Raw genomic sequence first — 18778 nt, 5'->3', positions numbered from 1 at the left:
GCACCGTAGCTCACACCTGTAATCCCAGCATTTTGGGAGGCTGAGGCTAGTGGATCACCTGAGATAGGGAGTTCAAGATCAGCCTGACCAACATGGAGAAACCCTGTCTCTACTAAAAATACAAAACTAGCCGGGCATGGTGGCACATGCCTGTAATCCCAGTTACTCGGGACGCTGAGGCAGGAGAATCATTTGAACTGGGGAGGTGTTCATATTGTAGTCTTTTTACTCAAGATTCAAGTAGTTAACATACCACAATTAGTATTATACTATTCTACGTATGTCTGTGTGCTTACCATTACCGGTGAGTTTTATACCTTTCAGATGATTTCTTATTGCTCATTAATATCCTTTACTTTCAGATTGAAGAATTACCTTCAGCATTTCTTTTTTTTTTTTTTTTTTGGAGACTGAGTTTCGCTCTTGTTACCCAGGCTGGAGTGCAATGGGTTACCCTGGCACTCCATTGATCTTGGCTCACCGCAACCTCCACCTCCTGGGTTCAGACAATTCTCCTGCCTCAGCCTCCTGAGTAGCTGGGATTACAGGCATGCGCCACCATGCCCAGCTAATTTTTTGTGTTTTTAGTAAAGACGGGGTTTCACCATGTTGACCAGGATGGTCTCGATCTCTTGACCTCGTGATCCACCTGCCTCGGCCTCCCAAAGTGCTGGGATTACAGGCCACCACGCCTGGCCTTCCCTTCAGCATTTCTTATAGAAAAGTTCTGGTTTTGATGAAATCCTGAATCTTTTGTTTGTCTGGAGAAATATTTATTTCTTCTTCATGTTTGAGGTATATTTTCACTGGATATACTATTCTAGGAAAAGGTTTTTTTGTTTGTTTTGTTTTTTCTTTCAGCACTTTAAATATTTCATGCCACTCTCCCCTAGTCTGTTAGGTTTCTACTCAGAAGTCTGTTGATGTGTTGGAGATCCTTTGTATGTTATTTGTTTCTTTTGTCTTTCTGCTTTTATGATTTTTTATCCTTGAACTTTGTGAGTTTGATTATTAAAAGTTTTGGTGTAGTTTTATTTAGATTAGATCTACTTGGTGTTCTATAACCTTCTTATACTTGAATATTGATATCTTTCTTTAGGTTTTGAAAGTTATCTGTTATCATTTCTTTGAATAAATTTTCTACTTCCATCTCTTTCGCTAGCTTCTTAAGGCCAACAACTCTTAAATTTGCCCTTTTGGGCCTATGTTTTAGATCTTGTAGGTATGCTTTATTGTTTTTTAATCTTTTATGCAACCACTGACTGTATATTTTCAAATAACCTGTCTTCGGATTCACTAATTCTTTCTTCTACTCAAACAATTCTGCTGTTGAGAGAGTCTGACGCATTCTTCACTCCATTAATTGAACATTTTAGCTCATAATTTCTGATTGAATTTTTAAAAATAATTTTAAGATCTTTGTTAAATGTATCTTATGGGATTCTGAATTTCTCTCTGTGTTGCCTTAAATTTTGTTCAACTTCCTCAATGCAGCTATTTTGAATACTTTGTCTGGAAGGTCACATACCTCTGTCACTCTGGGATTGGTCTCTGATGCCTTATTTAGTTTGTTTGGTAAGATCATGATTCCCCGGATGGTCTTGACACTTTCAGATGCTCATCAATGTCTAGGCATTGAAGAGTTAGGTGTTTATTATGGTCTGGGCTTATTTTGTACCCATTCTTCTCAGGAAAGATTTCCGAGTAGTCCAAGGAAATTGGGTACATGATCTAAGTCTTTGGTCAGTGTAGCTATCTCTACATCAGAAGCCCTCCAAAACCCAGTAATGCTGTGACTCTTGCAGACTCATAGAGAGATAGCACCTTGGTTGTCTTGGGAAGGACCTGGGAAAATTACTTGGATTACCAGGCAGAGACTCATGTTTTCTTCCCTTAGTATCCTCCAAATCAGCAAAGTTTCTTTCTCTCTGTGCTGAGCTGCCTGGAATTGAGGGAGGGGTGACACAAGCACCCCTGTGGCACCACTGGGGCTATGCTGAGTCAGATAGAAGTCAGTACAGTACTGGGTCTTACCCAAGGCCTGCGGTAACTATTGTCTGTCTTCCACCAATGTTTATTTAAAGCCCAAGGGCTCTTTAGTCATCAGGTGGTGAATCAAGCCTGGCTTGTGTCTTTCCCTGTAGGGTAGAAAGTTCCCTCCTAGCCCAGTGTATGTCTAGAAATCATGTCCAGGAGCTAGGACCTGGAGGTGAAAATGTTAGGGATCTACTTAGTACTTTATTTTACTATGACTGAGCTGGTACCCAGGTTGTTAGAGAAGGTTCTTATTTTTTCCCCCTTCTCTTTTCCTTAAACAGGAGTCTCTCCTCATGGCCATCACTTCCCCTGTGGTAAGTACTGCCTGGCTACCACTAATGTTCTTTTCAATGCCCAAGGGCTCTTTAATTTGCACTTGTTAAATTTTGCCATGCCTGGGTCTCTTCTTTCAGGAAGTGGGTTCCCTTCTGCCCCAGGATGGCTCTAGAAATGTTGCCCAGGAGCTAAGGTCTAGAACTGGGGATTTTATTAATCTGCTTGGTGTTTTGTTTTACTGTAGCTGAACCAGTTCAAGCTGCAAAACAAAACCCTTTTCACTCCTCCTCCTTCTTTCACAAAGCAAAAGAAGTGTCTCTTTGGCCACTACAGCTGGGAATCCACTATTTCACACCTGAAGGCAGCACAGTACATGGTGTCACTCAAGTAAGCACCCATGCAAAGTGCTTCTTGGATTCTGCTGATGTTTATTTCAAGGCCCAATAGCTCCTTATTAAGCAGGTGATGAATTTTGACAGAACTGAGTCCTTCCTTCCAAGGCAGCAGGTTCCCTTCTGGCTCACAGTGGGTCTAGAAATGTCATCTAGGAGCTAAGGCCTGGAATGGGGCCTCAGGACCCAGCTTGGTGACCTATTCCACTTTGGCTGAACTGGTATCGAAGTTACAAGACAAAACCTTTGTACTCCCCTCTCCTTAAGCAGAGAGGGAAGGAGGAGTCTTTTCGGAGCTGCGAGCTATGCTGCCTGGGGCTGGAGGAGTGGTTAAGCAAGCAGTCTGTTGGCCACCCTAGCTGGTAGCTCACTAGGTCATGCGTACCCCAAGTCCACTTTCTCTAAGCCCAAAACAGCACCAGGACTTGCAGTCCTTTTGGCCTAGACTGCTTTTCAAATTTATTTAGGATTCTAGATCACTTTACCTTGTGATGGTGGGGCTGGCTGGAACTCAGATTCCAAGCACTGGGATGAGTGATTTCCCTCTGCCTAGGGCTGGTCTAAATGCTCCCTCGATGGGCACCAGTTGAGTTCTGCCCTGTATTGCTTTCTGCTGTAACAAGTGGTACTAAGTTCCAATGCAAAGCCCCACAATCACTGCACACAGATTCTCTCTCAGTGCCACACTGTGCAGATGGAAGACGGAGGAGGGATAGTGCAGGTGATTCAAGACCGTCTTTCCTACCTAAGCACTGTGATAACTCAAATTCTTTTTGGTTCTTAGAAAGGTACATTCTGAGACAGGGCCTACATTTTCACCAAGGTTGGAGTGCTGTGGCACAGTCTCAGCTCACTGTAACACCTGCCTCCTGACTCAAGTGATCCTTCCATCTCAACATCCCAAGTAGCTGGGACTACCAGCATGTACCACTGTGCCTGGCTGATTTTTGTATCTTTTGTATAGATGGAGCTTTGCCACGTTGCCCAGGCTGGCCTCAAACTCCTGGGCTCAAGTCATCCACCTGCCTCAACCTCCCAAAGTGCCAGGATTACAGGTGGGAGCCACTGTACCTGGCATAAAGTTGCTTTCTTTTGTGGATAATTCAATTTGGTGTTCCGGTAAGGGGTGGGGGATGATCACTGGATGATTCTGTTTGGCCCTGTTGCTTCATCTTCAAATCTCCTAGCACAGATATTGATAGCCATTCACTTGAATCATTGAAGTTAACATATTTTAAAATTATTTTCCCGTTTTCTCCTTTTCATCCTATATTGCCTTTCTAAAACACCAATCTAATCATGTTTCTCTTTTACTGATAAATAGCCATCAATGTTTCATATATGTCTACAAGAAGTCTGTGTTCATAAACCACTTGGCATTCCTCAGCCTCAGTATGTGAACTGCGCAGTAAATACATATATTTTCAAAAAAATCTTCTGCTTGTTTCTATGACAAATTAGCTTACTGTTGATATGCTGAATCAAGAACAGTTTATTTATAAGCTTATTTTGATCTCTTATTGAGCAGTTAAGAAAAATCGAAACCTGAACTGAGAAAATCTTTCTAAGTGCTTGGCTGCCTCAGAAATGAGGACACCATGAACAATTTGCAATAAAAACAGGAAGATCCTATGTGAAGATACAGGTTTCTAACATGTTACATGTGGTTAGAAAATGTTGCCTGGTAGCATAATTAATCAAAGCTAAAAATTTACCTAATAGAACCCGGCAGTGCAAACTCTAGCCATTTCCATGCTGGTTTCCTATAAAAACACACCAGTGTGAATTTGCTTAACATCTACCCCTAATCTGCCTCTTCAGCCCTACCACCTCTTTTACAAATTATTATCAATCAGGGATTGGGATTGGTTTATTTGTGTTCAGGAAAAACAGAACCAGAAAGGAGAATTTTCTGGCCTACTTATGTGTTTTTTAAACAGGCACACCCACACATTCCTGTGGACTTGGCAAGCCTTTTGCCTAGAAATTGTTATGCTCTGATATGCAGTAAAATTATTTTCACTCTGAAGTAATTTTAGATTGAGTCATTTATCACAGAACATCAAGTCCTGTCTTAAAAGATGAAATGAATTATGCCTCAATTGCCTAGTTAATTTCCTAACAATGAAGCGTTCTTCTCTGTATCTAGCATGGGATTAATCATGCAAATACCCATTCTTCCTCAGTGGGTAACTCCAAGCCCCTTAAGGTTAGGATTCCTGCCACACTCAGCACACACACACACACACACACACACACACAAACACACCATATCACATATTCCATCTAGACCAAATGTCATGGACATAGTAAATACCCAGTATATCCAAGAAATTAATAATTCAAGTTCCCTACGTTGTCTTTTCCTTAGTATGTGTAGATATTGCATAAAATTCCAACGCCAGTTAATTTTATCTTTCTGGTAATAGCTTGTTAGATTCGTGGAATTATAGAGCCCACAGGCAGTTTCAAGTTTCATTGGATGCATCTCTTTGTTTCCCAGATGAGAACATTGAGGTTATATGGAATTAATAACAGAGTTGTCTAAAGTCATGCAACTAGGGGGTAGCAAATCTGGAACTAGTCTCAGTCCTGAGTTCCAGTGCTCTCTTCTCTGAATCACAGGGAACTGCCTCCTATTACAGCAATCGAATTGAATGGTTAAAATGCAACCCTATGAACCTGCTATATCTGTTTATTTCACAGGATACATCCTTTTTGCCTTTAAATGGAAATATATGAATATTTGTCCAAGACAAACATGAAATAATCTGAATATCCCCCAAAAAGGCCAGTGATTAAAAGACACCAACAACTTTTGGCATTATCACAATAAATTGATAATTGATCAGTGCAATGATTTCTTTTTTTTTTTTAATTTTTTATTGGATTTTAGGTTTTGGGGTACATGAGCAGAGCATGCAAGACAGTTGCGTAGGAACACACATGGCAGTGTGCTTTTCTTTCCTTCTCCCCTTCACCCACATTTGGCATTTCTCCCCAGGCTATCCCTCCCCACCTCCCCCTCCCACTGGCCCTCCCCTTTCCCCCCAATACACCCCAGTGTTTAGTACTCCCCTTTCTGTGTCCATGTGTTCTCATTTTTCATCACCCGCCTATGAGTGAGAATATGCGGTGTTTCATTTTCTGTTCTTGTGTCAGTTTGCTGAGGATGACGTTCTCCAGATTCATCCATGTCCCTACAAAGGACACAAACTCATCATTTCTGATTGCTGCATAATATTCCATGGTGTATATGTGCCACATTTTTCCAATCCAGTCTATTATCAATGGGCATTTTGGTTGATTCCAGGTCTTTGCTATTGTAAACAGTGCTGCAATGAACATTCGTGTACATGTGTCCTTATAGTAGAACGATTTATAGTCTTTTGGATATATACCCAGTAATGGGATTGCTGGGTCAAATGGAATTTCTATTTCTAAGGCCTTGAGGAATCGCCACACTGTCTTCCACAATGGTTGAACTAATTTACACTCCCACCAACAGTGTAAAAGTGTTCCTTTTTCTCCACATCCTCTCCAGCATCTGCTGTCTCCAGATTTTTTAATGATCGCCATTCTAACTGGCGTGAGATGGTATCTCAATGTGGTTTTGATTTGCATCTCTCTGATGACCAGTGACGATGAGCATTTTTTCATATGATTGTTGGCCTCATATATGTCTTCTTTTTTTTTTTTTTTTTTTTTTTTTTGAGACGGAGTTTCGGCTCTTGTTACCCAGGCTGGAGTGTAATGGCGCAATCTCGGCTCACCGCAACCTCCGCCTCCTGGGCTCAGGCAATTCTCCTGCCTCAGCCTCCCAAGTAGCTGGGATTACAGGCATGCGCCACCATGCCCAGCTAATTTTTTGTATTTTTAGTAGAGACGGGGTTTCACCATGTTGACCTGGATGGTCTCAATCTCTTGACCTTGTGATCCACCCGTCTCGGCCTCCCAAAGTGCTGGGATTACAGGCGTGAGCCACCGCGCCCGGCCCATATATGTCTTCTTTCGTAAAATGTCTGTTCATATCCTTTGCCCACTTTTGAATGGGCTTGTTTGTTTTTTTCCTGTAAATCCATTTGAGTTCTTTGTAAATTCTGGATATCAGCCCTTTGTCAGATGGGTAAACTGCAAAAATTTTTTCCCATTCTGTTGGTTGCCGATCCACTCTAGTGACTGTTTCTTTTGCCGTGCAGAAGCTGTGGAGTTTCATTAGGTCCCATTTGTCTATTTTGGCTTTTGTTGCCAATGCTTTTGGTGTTTTGTTCATGAAGTCCTTGCCTACTCCTATGTCCTGGATAGTTTTGCCTAGATTTCCTTCTAGGGTTTTTATGGTGCCAGGTCTTATGTTTAAGTCTTTAATCCATCTGGAGTTAATTTTAGTGTAAGGTGTCAGGAAGGGGTCCAGTTTCTGCTTTCTGCACATGGCTAGCCAGTTTTCCCAACACCATTTGTTAAACAGAGAATCCTTTCCCCCTTACTTGTTTTTGTCAGGTTTATCAAAGATTGTATAGTTGTAGATATGTTGTGTTGCCTCCGGTGCCTCTGTTTTGTTCCATTGGTCTATATCTCTGTTTTGGTACCAGTACCATGCTGTTTTGATTACTGTAGCCTTGTAGTATAGTTTGAAATCCGGTAGTGTGATGCCCCCCGCTGTGTTCTTTTTGCTTAGAATTGACTTGGCTATGCGGGCTCTCTTTTGGTTCCATATGAAGTTCATGGTGGTTTTTTCCAGTTCTGTGAAGAAAGTCAATGGTAGCTTGATGGGGATAGCGTTGATTCTGTAAATTACTTTGGGCAGTATAGCCATTTTCACGATGTTAATTCTTCCTAACCATGAACATGGAATGTTTCTCCATCTGTTTGTGTCCTCTCTGATTTCGTTGAGCAGTGGTTTGTAGTTCTCCTTGAAGAGGTCCCTTACGTTCCTTTTGAGTTGTATTCCAAGGTATTTTATTCTTTTTGTAGCAATTGTGAATGGCAGTTCGTTCTTGATTTGGCTTTCTTTAAGTCTAGTGCAATGATTTCTTAAGAGAATTTACTATCATGTACATAATTTGAATTAAGTGCAAAGATAGAAGTAAATAAAAAATAATATATTGGCTTCATCTAGTCTTTCAGAAACCTTGATTGAGAATCAAGTCTGCCAGACTATGTGTGCAACAGAGATATAGAAACAGGTTTTCATCTTCATATAGGTAAAGTGAGATTTGGTTTCTCATACTCTGTGAAGCACATAGGGACATTCATCACAGCCCACTAAAGAAAGACTGATTTTTGTATTGCCACATCTTAAATGCCTAATAGCAACTAAACATTAAAAATGTCAGTGTTTAAATAACTGATAAGTTCCTCCTACTCCCCAAAGTGTTTAACTGAGAAGATAGGATAAAAAAAGTTTCCAACTATAGTTATAATAATTATAAAAATCAAAGCGCAGTCTCCAGAGTCCCTTAAGCTGGATATCACAGACAAAGCACACAGTTCTCTGATGAGCTATGGTGTGATCATTGTGTGGCTAAGCTTTAAGAGGAATGACAGAGCTCGCAAGCTAGGAAAGTTTGCTGTGAAATTCCTCAGCAAAGGGAGAGAGGAATGTCAACAGGAACAATGAAGTCTCTAGGGAAACCAAGGAAATAATTTTCACTCCCAGATGTTTCTTCTCTTGGAAACCCCAACAAACCTGAAGAGGGAGTTGTGGAAGAGCTGGTGATAGCAACAACCAGGTACAATAATGCACTGCAGGTGTTAAAAGTCTACCATGCCCTACTTATGTATTGATTCGAAATCAATATAATTGATTAAGTTAGTTCTCTGACCGAGTAAATTCAAGGTAATCAAAATAGCAAATGCAGATAGCTACACAAATGTGATCATTCTTATTTAAATAAGCTACACTGGAAAATAATAGCAGCAAATATAAAAGTGAAAATAATGATAGGTAATATCTGCTGACACTTAGTCTGTCACAGTTGCTCCCTCTGGATTACATGTTGCATCTAATCCTTACAATAACCCCTCAGAAATATATGTTCTGTCAAAACTCATGCTGCTACCTTCTTCTGTTTGAATAAGCATTCTAACGTACTCTGTCAGTAATCTTTTCCAAGGCATTAAGCATATTCTGCCTTGATTTCTGAGTTATGTGCTTGCTTATCTCTTTTTTCTGATTATAATAAACACCTAGAAAGCAGGAAGCATAACAGCAAAATAACAGCACTTGCTATTTAAGCGAGAATCAATAAATATTTACTGGATTGAACTGAATTAATTTGCATTGAAATGTGGATTGTAAATGTGGAAGAAAAGTCCAAGTTACATGGGAGTTAATTAGCAAGTCACTGCTCAAACTCCAGGTGTTTATATCAATTACTAGGATATGCATATGGTTTTAAATTTAAGCCGATTTGCTCTTTCTACATTTCTATTCTACCGTAATTTGAAAGTTTGTCAATATTATCAATATTGCTATCCTGTTGAAGGGTAGGATGACAGGAAATCTAAGGCTATCAGGGTATAAAATAAAGTGCAGACCCCAAAGCATATACTTCCAAGTAGCCAGATATTGCTATGCAAGGATATATAGATGCAGTAATTAATACAAATATCACAGGTCATGGGAAAAATTTATCATACTAAATTCATTAAAATATTACTCTAACAAGCATTTTTGATGTTCTCATTCTTATTATTACTTTTATTTTGTAGGTTTTGTCCTGGATCATAGCTTTTAATGGCTTCGTGTCATAAAATATAGCTTGCTTTGGGTGTCATTGAAAAAGTGGATAATTAATTTGTTGGCAGAGATACATACATAAGGAATAAGGGTAACTTTCTCGGGAACTTAACTGAAGCATACTGTTTCCCAATGCTAAACATGTTGTACCCACAAGTCGTTCTAGTCATTTTGTGCCACATACTGCAACAATCTTCTGAAAAGATAGTTACTACTACATTTTTCTTATATAGTTTTAGATAAAGAGAACTGCACAGGAATTTTTGATATTGTTGTCCTGAAGTCAAAAATTTTATTATTTTTGGAGCTACTGCTGGAATTATGAACTTTTATTTCGTACATAACTACAGGTCATAGTGTAGTTTACAGTAGTGTATAACTTCTTGTACCTACTTATATAATATGTTTTCATTTTCTGTTACCAACTATTTCTAATTTGGAAGAAAAATTATTCATAAAATTACTACTAAACTGAAAAATCTTTTTATACTTTAGGATTTGTACCCCAAAATATCAGCAGCTTTCAAAAATGTTAACTATGACCCATGATAAGAGGTAATTTTACAGCGTGGCCCACACAAAAACAAACATGTATAAAACACGAATCAAAAGCTTTATTAAGTAGTAACTATCCTTGCTATGTAAAACTAGTTTTGACATTTTCTGTTAAATACTATTTTATTTTATGTTTTAAAAATGCTTATCATAACACTAAGTTAATTTCACAATCATTAATGATTACAGCCTTTAAATTTCTTAATGTCATGAACATTAGAACAATGATGATATTGGCTGGGCACAGAGGCTCATGCCTGTAATCTCAGCACTTTGGGTGGTCAAGATGGGTCGATCACAAGGTCAGGAGTTCAAGACCAGCCTGGCCAACATGGTGAAACCCCATCTTTACTAAAAATACAAAACTTAGCCAGGCATAATGGCAGGCACCAGCTCCTCAGGAGGCTAAGGTGGGAGAATTGCTTGAACTCGGGAGGTGGAGGTTGCAATGAGCCGAGATCACTCCACTGTACTCTAGCCTGGGCAACAGAGCAAAACTGTGTCTCAAAAAAAAAAAAAAAAAAAAGATGAGATGATATAAATTAGAAATGAGCTATTTATAAATATATTCTTTTCTCTAGAAATTCCTTACAGATTCCCAAAAACTATCACTTTTCACCTCAGTTAAATGATTAGATTTGTAGTTACAGGCATGAATACTTTGCCTGTAAAGGTGATATAAGTACTTCATCTTTTGGGTGTGTGATATAATAGTTTGTTTCAGAGCTGTAGACTCAGGCAACTGTTAGGTATGGGAACAAATATTGATATTCCACCCCCTGCCCCGAGAGATGAGAGTTCTTGAGAAAAACAGTAAAGTAAGAGATAGAACTAAAAAGGAAGACTATGAGATACAGTTGAAAAAAGAAAAAAGTAATAACTAATCTCTCCTTTCTCAGTCCCAGAAAATGGGATTATCTGGCCAGGTCAGTACCTATCTTGACAGAGAAAAGTGAAATTCCTTCCTAGACGTCTGCTTGCAGTTTCAAAGTAGATAACAAACAACAAAGTCATTGACGGAAACTATAAAGGAGAAATACTTTTCTTCATTTTCTCAGAATTTTTATCTATAAATTCAGAGGACAATTAAATCATTTAAACTATTTAATAATTGTCCCTATGTTGCTGACATTATGTAAAGAAAGATTAACTGTAATATTTTTTAATTAAAATTTTAATAATATATGTACAACTTATAAAATATAATAAATATTTCATTAATGAATGCATTAAAATCTTCTAAGTCAAAGATTACAAGAAATGTTTAATATGACCTAGTCTTATAAAGTAAGGTTATATTTGAAAATACATAAAGTCCAATTTCTCTAATGTATTTTGTTAGTTCATTCATATTTACCATCTGCAATTGTTAAATTATTCAAACAATTTCTTTATTCCAATGTCTCATTGCTTCTACTTCATTCAATGCCCAATCACCAGATGAGACAGTATTCTGGAAAACCAATATTTATTTTATTATTATTATACCTCATATATCCAGTGCTTTCTAATTTACATCCAAGGTCTAAAATTAGAAATAAAGGCTTCCCTAACCTGGATCTAGCCAATCTAGCTCACGTAATTCCTTACTGTACTGTGTGTTCAGCACTGTGGACAAATAAATTCAATCATAATCCCGAAAGACACACCCCCAAACACCGTAAATCCAAATGTTGAACTCACAACAGATCAAAATCCTGACAGTATAGTTCTGCAAAAAGTAATTTTAAAATTATTTTTAGAATATTTATTTACATTTTTAAAAGGAGATTTATTTGAGAAACATACAAAACACAGCAGATCACTCCATAAGCTGCTTTACCCAATAACATAGGCAATAACAACACAGATTTCAAGTATGAACATTCAGGTATACCAATGATGGTCATACTGATACGACAGTTATGAGCAAATGAACTGTATTCATAAAAAATAGGTCAAAAGCTAAATGTCTGAATATCTATCACTATGGTTGGTAATAGTGTTTTAAGACTGCTGTCATCTGAATTACAATAAGGGAAGGACAACTAAGTCTTTGGACATGATGGATCAAAAACCAGGATGGGTCACCCCTGCACCAACCAACCAAAGAGCCAAGATCTCAAGAAATTTTATCTTTCACAAATGCGATGTACAAAAAGTCTCTTCGTTTACTAAGGAAATTCTAATGTTTTTATGTACATCCACCAAGGCTTACACAAAAAGTCAATGTTGCGATAATGCACTTTCATGGAATCACATTTGCAAAAAATGCATAAAACAAATTGGAACTTTCTAGAAGTCTCTATACAATTTACACCTCCAGTATTGGAAATGATGCAATGATAAAATCCCTATCATAAAGAACTGCAAAAGAAAAACTGCTGACAATGTAAAATACTGGGAAAAACTGAAAAAAGAAAAAGGAAGAAAAAACAAAAATAAAAAGGAAATATAACATTTGAAAATGTGTCTTACAAGGATAGATTATGGGCAATTGCACAGAGATACTTCATAAGAGCTGGCTGACTTTCACGGCATTTACAATATTTTGTACCCTAGCATCACAATGAGTAGCTGATTTGTTTTCTTTCAGGACATGGCTTTTCTCAGAGAATATGCTCACCTTCACTTTCTAGATGATGCTGCCCTTTTTGAGATTCTTCTATAATGTGATATCCATAGACATGAACATTTTCTATTATATTTTCCTATCATCTGTGCCAGGTTTTTGTGTTGTTTTGCATACATAGGAATCTATTCCACATACACTCATATGCAGACCACAAATTTGGCACAAACAATACTGGTGATCAAACAGCAACACCATTTCTTAAGTGTCTTCTTATCCTACCATGCACATAATTATTTATGAATCCATCAGCAACTTCACTAATTTCCTCAGGCAAATGCAGCTTCAATTCATTACCTCCTGGAATGTCATCAGCTGGAAGGAAATGCCAACACAGGCAATGATGCATTTTTAAACTGAAGTTCTCATTGTTGCTGTAACATGTGGCCAATCCTCTCATCTAAATTTTCTGCCAAATGCATTGGCTAAATGGAAAAAACAAACTTTATTGGTAACACCTTGAAATTCACTTTTAAAGCCTTGATTGCACCTAGCTCTAAATCTGACATTGTAGTTTGGGGATTCAATTTAAATTCATTTTCTTCTGCAAAAAGACAATAACAAGATAATTATTCTGCCTAACAATGCATCTATCTTATGATTATGATTTTCATGATTTTAGACAGTAGCAATTTTAGACTTTAGGGATTTTGATCTTCAGGAAATTTGATCTTTTGGGATCTTATAGTATTCAGGATTCTGTATTTCAGGATTATGACCCAAACCTGAACAAATCTGTTCCTTTGAATACAGATGTATCTGCCTTTCTGCCTTTAGCAATTTTCAACCCTCTTTCAAGAAAGGTTTCTCATCGTTTCAACACCCAGCCATATCTCACCCTTTACTTAAGGAGCAATTCAAGTCTTACCCAAACTCTCCTCAGATCTTTCTATCCTACAAGTAAAAATGTGGCTCATATTTCTGCATAACATATTATCCTATAACTTAGTGACTTTAAAACAACTTTTAATCACACTTATTAGTATTTCCCTTTGTTTCTTGTATTAGGAATATGGAAGAGGGTCTTCTGAGAAGTTCTGGCTCAATATCAATATCTCATGAGGCTGCAGTCAGATGTGGGTAAGGACATAGTCATCTGAAGACTTGACTATGTGTGAAAGATCTGCTCACTCACATGAATGGCAAATGCAGGCTTTTGGTGGGAGGTCTGTTACCCTCCTTGTGGGCCCTTCCATAGGGCTGCTTGATTTTCCGTAAGACATGGAGTCTAGTTTCTCCCACAGTGATCCATCCAAAAAACCAAGGTGGAAGCTGCATTGCCTTTTAGGTCCTAACCTCAGATATCACACAGCATCACTTCCACAGTATTCTACTGGTCACATGGGTCAGTCCTAATTAATGTATCTGAGCTCTACCCAAGGGCTGTTGGGAGGCCCCTGGGAGGCTGGATACCACAGCACTAATTGTAATAAATGGCCTCTTTAGGGCTTGCTTCTACCCACTATTTGAAATACCTGGAGTCCCTCAAACTTTCCCTTTATTATTTCTAAATGTATTTCATATGGATTCAAGCAGAGTTTTCTCAGATACCATGCAATCATTGCCATTTCTTTTCTCTCTTTTTGCTCAGGCTTATAAAATCCCACGAAGGCCCCTTTCTTCAATATCTGGCACAAATCCTGATCATTGTGAGTGAGTATGCACTATGCACAGGCTCTGCTGGGCCAAATCCTCTCTGCTCTTCCAAACAGGATGTGGTGCCCAAAGGTGCAGACCTTGGGAGGCCTCCCTTGCGCTTGATGCCATCAGGTGGCAGGCACACTCTGTTATCTGTTCTCTGCACACGTAGGGGAGAATGAATCCCAGGGAGTCAGCCAGTGTGGCACAGTACATTATGTAGTTATGAAGCTCCCAGTGATTTCAGACCTTTTAAGAAAGAGCCCTTTCATGTGTTACCTCAGTTTTCTTAGCACTTGACCTGAGTCCTTCCAGGCTGAAGGATGAGCTGAGTGATAGGCATTATCTTATATTAAAAAGAGCTCTTCACTTCCAGTACCTATCATATTATTGGGCATAGCTCTGTGCCAGATTTCTTTCTCCCTTGTTATTTCTCTATCCTAGTTATTCCCCAAGACATTTGCTTTCTCATACAAATCTGTCTCTACGAGTCCTAAAGTGCATTCAACTCAGGTTCAATTGGGACTCCAACTACACTCCTCCTGCTAAGACCCTTAAAAGGTCTCTAGTCCCAGAAATGGAAAATCTTTTCATTGGAATAAACTGAATCTTTTCCTAGGCTTGACTCTGAAAGATGCTGTTACCTACACAATAAATAGCCAAGAGACACCTGTGTAAAGACTTTCTGGAAGCTCTGATGACAGAAGTAGTGTAATCAATGTTGATTTAATGTCTACTGTGAAAAGTTAATTTGGAATAGCTTCATCTATTCCCTCACGGTATCACTTAGGGAGGCAAAGAGATAAAATTTGTAGGTTCTGAAGAAAAACAGGTTGAAACTAAAAGCTCAGTTTGTCCACATAGCAGCAAAATACACTTGGTAAGTTCCTTAGTCTGATTTTCCCCATCTGATATCATATGGTTATCATAAGAATTACCTAAGACTGTTCAAGACTGTGTTTTAAAATAAATGATAGAAACATTCACTTTTATTATTATCATCCTAATAATTATTGATGCTGTCCTTTAACAAGGCTTCTCATCATTCCGTAACACTCCCTTTTGTAACTTAGGCACTAACAGTGGACTGAGGTCCAGCCTGTAGCTGGTTTTCCAGGCCATACCATCAATAGTACCCTCTTTGTCCCCAGAGTCAAATTTTAATTTTGGATCTTCAAGACACAAGCAAGTGGAAGAGTGAATCTCAACTTACTTCTAGTTTTTATTATGGAACCTGGAATAGACAAAACTCTATTGTTGATATCAAATTTGAAATCAATTTGAAAGGCAAGTTTCTAGAGTTTCTGACTACATTTGCTGCTCTCATCTTCCTTCTTGGTGGTTGTCTTCCTCCACCTGCCTTTCCTCAGGATTCATCAATCAAAATCTCCCTGGAACTATGCTGCTCAAAGTGCAGTCCCTACAGCACTTATCACCTCAAGAAGGGAAGCGTGATAGCTGAAATTTAGATTCCCAGGCCCTACCCCCAAATCTCTCTCTCTCTGTCTCTCAATCTCTCTCTCTTTCTCTCTCTCTCCATATATATATATAACACACATAAACATATATATGTGTGGGTTTTCTACCCCTCAACACACTTCTAAGGTGATTGATGTGCAGAGAACTTGGATCTAAACTTTAAGTAGCACCACCCTACTGCACAAAAAGTTTGGGATCCATGGAATCGAACCATCATTAATTAAGCCTCATCATTAAAAGGCCAGAAAAGCGGCCAGGCACAGGATGGCTCATGCTTGTAATCCCAGCACTTTGGGAAGCCAAGGAGGGCAGATCATGAGGTCAGGAGATCAAGCCCATCCTAAACAACATGGTGAAACCCCATCTCTACTAAAAGTACACACACAAAAAAAAAGCTGGGCATGGTGGCCCAGGCCTGTAATTCCATATACTTTGGGGAGGCTAAGGCAGGAGAATCGCTGGAACCTAGAAGGGAGAGGTTGCAGTGAGCCAAGATCATGCCGCTACACTCCAGCCTGGGAACAGACGGAGACTCTAACAACAAACAAACAAAAATAAACAGAAAAGCTAGGCTTGACATGGCTTACCGAGCAAAAACTGGACTTTTAAAATTTGGCTTTTGCTGTGGTCATGTGCTGCAAGAAAACATGCTATTAATGAAAAAGTAATAAAATGGTTGCTTGTTCTAATTCACAGTTCTATATGTTTATTACATGCAATATTAGGAAAGAACTTTATTATCAGCCACGAGTTTGGGTCACCTCAAATGTACTTCCAGGATAGTGACTTGCAGTGTTGGATAATTTGGTAGCTGTTCCAATGATTACCGCTTCCCCCTCTTGGGTTTTGCCTGCCTTTATGCTATAAATAACTTTCAATTTCTCCTCCTCTACCAATTTGTGTTAAGTATGGGAATCATACTTTCTTTCCTATTATCCTAGCTACCATTAAAATATTTTGCTAAAACAATCATTTGCTTAGGGTGAACCTCATCTCACCCACTATTTCTGTCTATAAAAAAAACTTTATTTCTGCAATTACAAGCACAAATTTCCCCCAGTCTGGCATATCTTTAAAAATGTAATCCATATTGCCATTTGTGGCCTTTTTCTTGGTTAAAACACCTATGTTCACATCACCAGTCATTCCCCCACAATTGAAAGACATTCTTTGCCTTGATAGAGTAGATGTTATTCCCTAAGGATCCTATAGGCTTCAATCAACACACTTTCTATTTTCCATTCCTACTTCCTTTTACATAATGCCTTGGTGGGAAGTTCAAGCTAGGGTTAAAACATTCTTTGCCTAATGCTGGCCGGGACCCTCTGGTCTCCAGAGAAGACCATCGCTTTTCCCTTGGAAACTAAGCAGTCTTTTCTACTAGCTATATCTCTAACCCAGTTTTCTACGGCTATGCCAAGGCTTGGGGATATATGAATAATCTCTGGCAGTACACAGTATTTTCTACATGTTCATGCTATTATCTATTTAATACAAGGCAGTTCTAATCTTTGGGTAGAAATTATTACAAGCTACAAATAGATGCTATACTAGAATTACTAATTACCCAGAGAAACCCAAGGAATATAATTTTTGTTTCAGAAAGCACACCAGCCTGAGATTTAAGAAAAATCACAATGGTAGTATATTATTTCTCTACTTTGGCTCAATCTCATGACTGTGGAATTTGCAGACTTCCTTTTCTTTGGTGCTAGTAAGAAGAAACTTCTGAGCTCCCACATTGCCTCTGCCAGCCCCTCCTGTCCTGCTTTGGCTCTGACACACTGTGGTACCCAGAGGACTTCTGTCTGTGAAACCCCTTCTGGGACCCTCTCCTTAGGCACAGAGGTAGTGCCATTTCACACTTATGCCCTCTGCAGTCCAAGGTACTCTACATGCTCCAATTATGCAGGAAAGCCCCTTTCCTCATGACAGAGTTACATGCTGGGAGTACAAAGTAGAGCGGCTTTGTGGTCAGTATATCATCCCCCAGAAATTTTGGTAATACTTGTCTTTTCTAGAAAACTTCGTTTCATTTTTCCCAAAGCAGCTTTCTCCACATTCCTGTTTGTCCAGGCCCAGCAGTCCATCTAAGTGGAGCATCACGCTGTGTTCACTCCTTTTCTAACACTACGACTTCACTAATACAAGAAATCTTTTTAGGAAGAGTTTATTCCCAGGATGCTTTTAAGTGTCCCGTGCAAATGTATTCTCGGCGCGTCTACTTTATCAGTGTCATAGGTATATGCACGTCCAACTTTTAAGGTGAACAGAGTTTTTATCTTATGCTCAGCTCTCCCCTTCCTCCACCTCTGCCTTTGCTAACTTCAACACTTGGTTGAAGGCAGTCTCGAGTACGTTACTAATATTTTTTTATGAGACTTTAAGATGCTCCAGCCTAGTTATCTATGCTACATCACAAATTACCCCAAAATGTCATGACTACAAACAACAAGCATTTGTTATCTCACAGGCTCCGTGGGTCAGGCTCCTGGGAGCAGCTTAGCTAGCTGGGTCTGTCTCAGAGCCTCTCATAAGGCTGCAATCAAGGTGCTGGCCAGGGACGCAGTTATCTCCAAAGTCAATTCAGAGACCTTTTTAAAAAACATTTTCAATGTTATGCCAAATTAGATATTGATTACATATATCATAAAATTAATACATCAAGCAGACTTTTCTATTTCCTAATTCATGTCAAATTTAATAGCCCTTTCACTGATTCTTTGCACTGAGAAAGAGTATTTTTATTTTCCCCTTATTCTTAACACTAACAAAAGACATTTCATAATCTTCAGCTTCTTTGGTACCAAGGAGCTCTTCTTTATTTACTTCCTTTTCTCAGCAGCTTTAATTTGAATAAATGTTTTCAGGATTATTTTTTTGAATTGCTTCCAACTTCACACTCAGGTCACTGCTGATTCTAAACTGAAGACATCAGTTTCTCCTCAAGTGAGTCTCCCCATAAGAGTTGCTCATAACATGGTAGTGGCTTCCTTCAGAGTAAGGGCTCAAAAATACTGAGACAGATAGAGAAAGAGAGAGAGACTCATA

The sequence above is a fragment of the Callithrix jacchus genome, chromosome 2 (assembly GCF_049354715.1).
Source record: "Callithrix jacchus isolate 240 chromosome 2, calJac240_pri, whole genome shotgun sequence".
Classification (NCBI taxonomy): domain Eukaryota; kingdom Metazoa; phylum Chordata; class Mammalia; order Primates; family Cebidae; genus Callithrix; species Callithrix jacchus.
This window is presented reverse-complemented; position numbering follows the sequence as displayed.